We start from the raw sequence: 7,488 nt of genomic DNA, 5'->3' as shown, positions 1-7,488 counted from the left end.
AAAATAAACATAGGATAATGCTGTGGCAGTGAATATTTTGAATAATAGTAAAAGGTTTTTTTTTTTTGTTTGTTTGTTTTTTGTAATTTTTTTTTTTTTTTTGAAAATTTAAGGTGTTTACTGTTAATGTTCAATTAACATTAGTATTTGCCAATTAATTCTGAGGTGTGTGAATGAAGTAATTTTCTGTTTGTTTGTCTTATGTGTGTTTTCAGTGTAAAGAAAAGTCAGTCACAATATCATTGGGTTCTACATGCTTAGGGTGTTTTTGGTTATTAGAAAGGCATTTAGAGGGTAATATTGACACTAGCTTATTTTGAGTAAAGTCTGCCGTAGATGGTTATTCATTTATTAGTGAGCTCAAAATAGTCTTGACTGTATTGTTTCAGTGTGTAGAAATATGGCTGAAGCTGAAGGGGGTGGTTATGATTTTGATGTTTCAGCACGACCAAAGTCCACACCCCTGAGAGGTTTCATAGGTGAAAGTCAGTTTCCCAAAGGACGAGGTGGAGTGTTGCAGATGTTGTCTGAAACTAGACCAGGAAATTCCACACAGGTTGTCAATATGTCACCGTTTATACCTAAACTCCCTTTCTTTTCAGGTGATGAACCAGTACCAAAAACAGAATGTACTTTTGTGGAATGGCGCTATGAAGTTAAGTGTTTGATTTCAGAACCGGATATTCATGAACATTGTTTGTTACAGGCTATCAGACGGTCGGTATGAGGAACTGCTAGAAGATTAGTAATACCGCTTGGTGAGAATGCGACAGTGACAGATATTTTAGAGAAGTTAGATGCCATGTTTGGGGATGTATCCACTCATGGAATGATTATGCAGGAATTTTTTAATGCCATACAAAGGGTTGATGAAAATGTCACATCCTTTGCATGCAGGTTAGAAACATTATTACAAACTGCAATTGAGAATGGACACATGTCTCCATAATCAAAAAATGATCTGTTACGACACAAATTTTGGACTTCTCTGAATAGTGAAACGTTGAAAGGTCAAACTAGGCACAAATATGACACTCTTTCTGATTTTAATTCTTTGTTTAGGGAAATCCGCACGGTTGAGAAAGAGATTTCACTGTCGGTAGCAGCACCGAAGAAGACTCAAGCCCATGCACATGCTTTAGCATCCATAAATAGTTTAGACGATAGATTTAACCAGTTAGAAAAACATTTGAAAGATGAAATTTCTAAGGTAGAAACTAGAATGGAGATTAAATATGAGTCGAAGCTTGACGAAATATTGAGACGATTAGGACCCAAAACACAAGGTCAACAGATAGATAACCCACCTTCTACTCAATCTTTCTCTAACGATTTTCAGAACAACAGAAGGGGCGGATATGGACAATATCGGGGTAGAGGCAGAGGCTCTGGACAGGATCAGTCAAAAGAGTAACCGCTTCTGTTGTGGGCCATACAGGGGCTGGTGAAAGTAAGGGTCCTGATACTTTGTTTTCACGTCTGGTAGGAGAATCAAATCACACTGTGGTTATGATTAATGGGGTCATGTTGGAATGTTTGATTGATACAGGTGCCAATATTTCTTTGATTTCACAGAATTCACTTGATGAAATGCCAACCAAACCAGTTATGAAACCGTTGGATAGTCTTGGATTGGAGATTTCGGCAGCAAATGGTGCAAAAATTGACTATTTAGGTTACGTTGAATGTACTTTATCTGTTGATTTTCAGAGTGCTCCTTTGTATGTACCATTGTTGGTAGTCCCCGATAACAAGTTCAGTAATTCTTGTCCCATTATTCTTGGTACTAATGTGATTCGGTTGTTCCGTGATAGCTCATCTGATGAATTACCCGAGGCGTGGCAGTTGGCAGTAGACAGTTTGAGATACTCTTCATATGATGTTAAGTTGCATGGCAAAAAGTCTGTGAGATTAGCACCTTATCAAACTTCAACTCTAACATGTGTTGCAAGAAACGTTGATCACAAGATAACAAAAGTAGTGACAGAAAATCCAAACTATGGTAATCCAGGTTATACTGTCTGTCCAAGGCTTGTTAAGATGAAGCAGTCAGGGTCATTTGCTAGAATTGCCGTCAAAGTATGTAATATGTCTGCAAAGTCTATACTCATTAAACCTAAAGTAACAGTTTGCCAGATAACCGAAGTAGATGTTGTTGACAATTTGGCCTCTGAGTTACCTAGTTCCCCGACTCATGAAGAAATAGGAACAGATCTTGGTGTTAAAATCAATGCTGATAATTTGACACCAGAGCAACTCCTAAGAGTCCATGAGGTATTGGGTAACTGGAAACATGTGTTTTCCACTGGGCCAACAGACATTGGTTGCGCTAAGTGTCTTAAGCATAAGATTGTGCTTGAAGATCCTAAGCCATTCAAGCAACCGTACAGGAAGATACCCCCTGGAATGTATGAAGAGGTTCGTCAGCATGTTAAGGAGATGTTGGAGGCAGGGGTCATAAAGGAATCAGATAGTCCTTATTCAAGCAATGTGGTCTTAGTTAGAAAGAAAGATGGTAGTCTCAGATTTTGCATAGATTGGCGCTTTTTGAACTCTAAAACTAGGAAAGATGCTTATATGTTACCAAGATTTGATGATATAGTTGATACATTAGTAGGTGCTACCATGTTTTCAAAACTTGATTTGAGATCTGGGTACTGGAATGTTGAAATGGAAGAAGATAGCAAGCAGTACACAGCTTTTTCTGTTGGAAATCTTGGATTTTATGAGTGGAATAGAATGGGTTTTGGTTTGACCAATGCATGTGCAACATTTCAGCGTCTTTGTGAGAAAACTATGGGAGAATTACACCTTAGAGAATGTTTAGTTTTCATAGATGATATTCTGATTTTTTCCAGGAACTTTGATGAGCATGTGAAGCGTTTGGAGGCAGTATTATCAAGGTTATCAGATAACGGATTAAAGTTAAAACCCTCCAAATGTGAACTTTTCATGTCTAAAATTTCTTATTTAGGACACACCATTTCTGGCGAAGGAGTTCATACTGATCCAGAGAAGACTGCAGTTGTTGAAAAGTGGCCGATTCCAAGGAATGTGAAAGAGTTGAGGCAATTTCTAGGCTTTGCAGCGTATTACCGAAGGTTTGTTCCTAACTTCGCCTCGATTGTTAATCCTTTAAATGCATTGCTTAAAGGTTACAGTCTTAACGGCAAGAGAAGTAAAAGGCGCAGAAATAGTCCTGTAGTTTGGAACTGGGGAAAGGAACAACAGTTAGCTTTTGACACGCTTGTTAATAAGTTGATAACTGCTCCTGTACTGGCCTTTGCAGATTATTCCAAGCCATTTATCCTGCATACCGACAGTTCAGGATCTGGTTTAGGTGCTGTCTTATACCAAAAACAAGATGATGGTACAGAGCGTGTCATAGCCTATGCTAGTCGAAGTTTGAAGTCAACTGAGTTGCGATATCCTGCGCACAAACTTGAATTTCTTGCTTTAAAATGGGCTGTGACAGAAAAGTTCAATGATTATCTGTGGGGCAATACTTTTGAAGTAGTGACCGATAATAATCCCTTGACATATGTTCTCACTACAGCAAAGTTGGATGCAGTCAGTCACCGTTGGGTTGCGGCTTTAGCAAATTTCAACTTTTCATTGCGTTACAGGCCAGGCAAGTTAAATGCTGACGCTGATGGACTTTCAAGAATTCCTGAAGTATTTTCTGATGTTGTCCAAGCTGTCTGTGGAGCTGCTTTAACAGATGTACCACTTGTTTCTTGTATTTCTACAGGTTCTGAATCTCCAGTAGACAGTGAAGAAGATGACCATAATAACAGTATGCAGAAAATCGACTGGAAGGTAGAACAGGCAAAAGATCCAATAATTTCTAGGGTGGTTGATCTGTTGCGCAGTGGTTCTCGCCCTAGGGAGGAGGTGTACCAGAAGCAGTCAACGCAAGTGCAGCGTTTCCTTAGGGAATGGAACCATCTCATTTTAGAAAATGGGGTTTTGTATAGAACCACTACACAAGACAGTCAGCCATGTAGGCAGTTAGTTTTACCAATTTGTTACAGGAACAGAGCTCTCCAAGGTATACATGATGATGTAGGGCATCCCGGTAAAGAGAAAACCTTGTGGTTAGCTAGGCAACGATTTTACTGGCCAGGACTTGAAAAGGATGTTAATTTCTTGGTAGAAAATTGTGGACGCTGTATACGCAGGAAGTCCCCTATCCCTAGAGCTGAATTAGTAAACATTACAACCACTAGGCCTATGGAACTTGTTTGTACAGATTTTTTAACTTTAGAAATGTCAAAGGGAGGTTATGAACATGTTTTAGTAATAACAGATCATTTTACCAGGTATGCGCAAGCAGTGCCATGTCGCAACCAGACAGCACAGACAACAGCCAAAGCTCTTTATGACAATTTTTTCAGATTTTATTCATTTCCAGAGAAGCTCCATAGTGATCAGGGCCGCAATTTTGAGAGTAATGTTATAAAGGAATTGTGCAAACTCGTTGGTACGAAAAAAACTCGCACGACACCCTATCATGCGCAATCAAACCCTTCAGAACGGTTTAATCAGACTCTTATCAAAATGCTAGGTACCTTAGAAGCAGAGCAGAAAGTTGATTGGAAGACATACTTGGCGCCTATTGTTCAGGCATACAATGCTACAAAGTGTGATTCAACTGGTTTTTCTCCTCATTATCTAATGTTTGGGTGGCACCCAAGATTAGCCATTGATGTTTATTTAGGTACTGGGTCCAAAGGAGGATCTGCTGATCGTCAGACTTATGTTGCAAAATTGCGGGAGAGACTGGAGTTTGCATACAAACTAGCTTCAAATGAGGCCGCCAAACAGGGCGCAAAGGGTAAACGCTATTATGATAGGAAAGCTAAGGCTTCCAAATTTGAAGTAGGAGATAGAATTCTTGTTTTGTCAGTAGGTCATCAGGGTAAACACAAGTTAGCTGACCGATGGGAGGAACATCCTTACATTGTAGTGGGCATCCCTAATGAGGATATCCCAGTGTATGAAGTGAGGCGTGAAGATGGTCAGGGTAGGACACGTACTCTGCATCGTAATATGTTACTGCAATTTAGTTGTCTACCTAGGGAGTCTGATGTCCAATGTCCGCAGAGAGCTAAAAGAACAACTAAGTCCAAGTGTGTGGTACTTCAACAGCCTGAATCTGAGTCTGACGCGAGTTCTGAGTCCTCTGAGCGTTATGTCATACCTCAAAGGAGAAGGCCTATCCGGTATAACAATAGTTTGAAATCTACTGTTAGTACTAATACCATAGGTGATTTTCAGGCCGAAGACACTACTCAACTCAATGGAACTCCATCTCGTGATCTAGCTGAACAACAGATGCAGCAGACTGACATAGCGCTATACGATTCCACGTCAGCAATAATAGGAAGTTCTAGTTTTCCATTTGTTTCAGAACAACAAGGAGAGGTAGTCCCTAACATTTCAGTTGAGGTACCCCCTAATAGTCTAGCTGAGGTACCCCCAAACAGGCCAACTAGAGTCCGTAAACCACCGGAACGATATGGGAAGTGGGTTTATCAGGTAGCAGCTGAGACTCCTACAGTTTTTTTTGTCTAAACTGAATAGGAATCTGTTCTGCAGATAATGCATTGGGTTTTACTTTGACATTTTTTTTGTGTGTGTGTTTTTTTGCTTTTTGCTCATTATTATTACCTTTTGTACCTCATCGTGTATAATGTCATATTTAGGTATTTTGAGCTCAGATTTCAATGTTCTATGGAAATTTCCTTTTTTTTAGTTAGGTATTATGATGTAATAATGTATATGTTCATATATTCTGAAATGCCAGGAGTCATTTTTTCCTTTGGGAGGGAGTATGTTACCCAGGTTTCATATTCACATTTTATTAAGTTAATCCCTTAAGGAAAAGAGCAGGTTTATTTAACATGTGAACTCAAGTGTGACTGAGTGGTCAGTTGTGTTATATATGTATTGTGCTGTCCACTGTCTTCATGGGTATGTGTTTACAAGAACTGGTTTTTCAACTTATGTATTTTTATTAATAGACACTTACATTTTTGCATATTTCCCGCTCTTATTTTCACAAATCACTTTCGAGTCAGGTTTTGAGGTGTCAACATCTCAAAAGATAACTTTTCCATATTTTATTCCACTGCCCGGTAAGTTGTTACTTTACAGTACTTTGTTTTATTGGAGATGTATTGTAATTGCATTTGAATTTATCTCGTGCTTGATGTATTAGATAATTATTTATATTATCTGTATTGTGTAATTTATTACCTTTCCGGTATTAAGAAGTTAATTGGATTATTTTGTATATTTTAGGATTTTGTCAGGGTCAAACCTTTGGAGTTTAAATAAAGTGTAAACCTGAATCCGTAATCTTCCTTATAAATACTAAGAGACGGGGCACGGGTAACATAAAATATATAGAATACATAATAAAGAATAGGAAAGGTATGAAATACTGCAAAATGTGTTTTCATAAAAAGATAATTTGTCAATTATTAAGATGTTTAATGGTGTCGTTTTTTTATCAGTATGAAACACATCATTTTGATATAATGTCACAGTTTGAATGTTAAAAATAATAATTTAGAAACAAAGTTGGAAACTGCTAGGTTATTGTTTGTTTCAGGTTAAGGGTTTTTACTTCAAATACTTAAATTGAATAACAATCAAAGGGATTGATGAGCTCTTGTTCCGATTTTCATTATCAGTTCCATAAAATGACACTAACAAGTTGTTCTAATTTTTAAGATAAAGTTATATTTCAAAGCTTACACCTTATAGTTCCAAGCTTGGAACTTGCAAAGCATTATTTTGATATATTGTCACAGTTTTCATGTTAACAAAAACTATTTAGAAAACATAGTTGGAAACTGCTAAAATTATTTTTTTGTTTCAGGTCAAGGGTTTTAACTTCAAGTACTTAAATTGTATACCAATCAAAGGGATAGATGAGCTCTTGTTCAGATTGTCATTCTCATCTTCAAAATAGCACTAACAAGTTTTTCTTATGCTGTCCCGGTCAGAGCAGTCCCTGCTTTTCTCAATTAGTGACAGGCTGATTTTATACCTCCGTAGTCCCGGCTTTTCTCAATAAGCGATACTGGCTGTTCCTAGTTCAGGTCCCGACCTCAGCGGTTCCTGCCTTTTCCAATAAGCGACCCCGGCAGTTACTACCTAAGGTACCGGCCAGAGGCTAAGCGGTCCTAGCTTTCCAATAAGCCATCACGGCAGTAAATTCCAAAGGTCCGGCCAGAGCGGTCCCGGCTTTTACCAATACGCGATCCAGGCAGTAACTAGCTAAGGTCCCGACCTCAGCGGTCCCGGCTTTTTCCAATAAGCGATCCCGGTAGTAACTAGCTAAGGTCCCGACCTCAGCGGTCCCGGCTTTTTCCAATAAGCGATCCAGGCAGTAACTAGCTAAGGTCCCGAACCTCAGCGGTCCCGGCTTTTTCCAATAAGCGATCAAGGCAGTAAATAGCTAAGGTCCAGACCTCA

This window comes from Mya arenaria, chromosome 16 (assembly GCF_026914265.1).
Source record: "Mya arenaria isolate MELC-2E11 chromosome 16, ASM2691426v1".
Taxonomy (NCBI): Eukaryota; Metazoa; Mollusca; class Bivalvia; order Myida; family Myidae; genus Mya; species Mya arenaria.
This window is presented reverse-complemented; position numbering follows the sequence as displayed.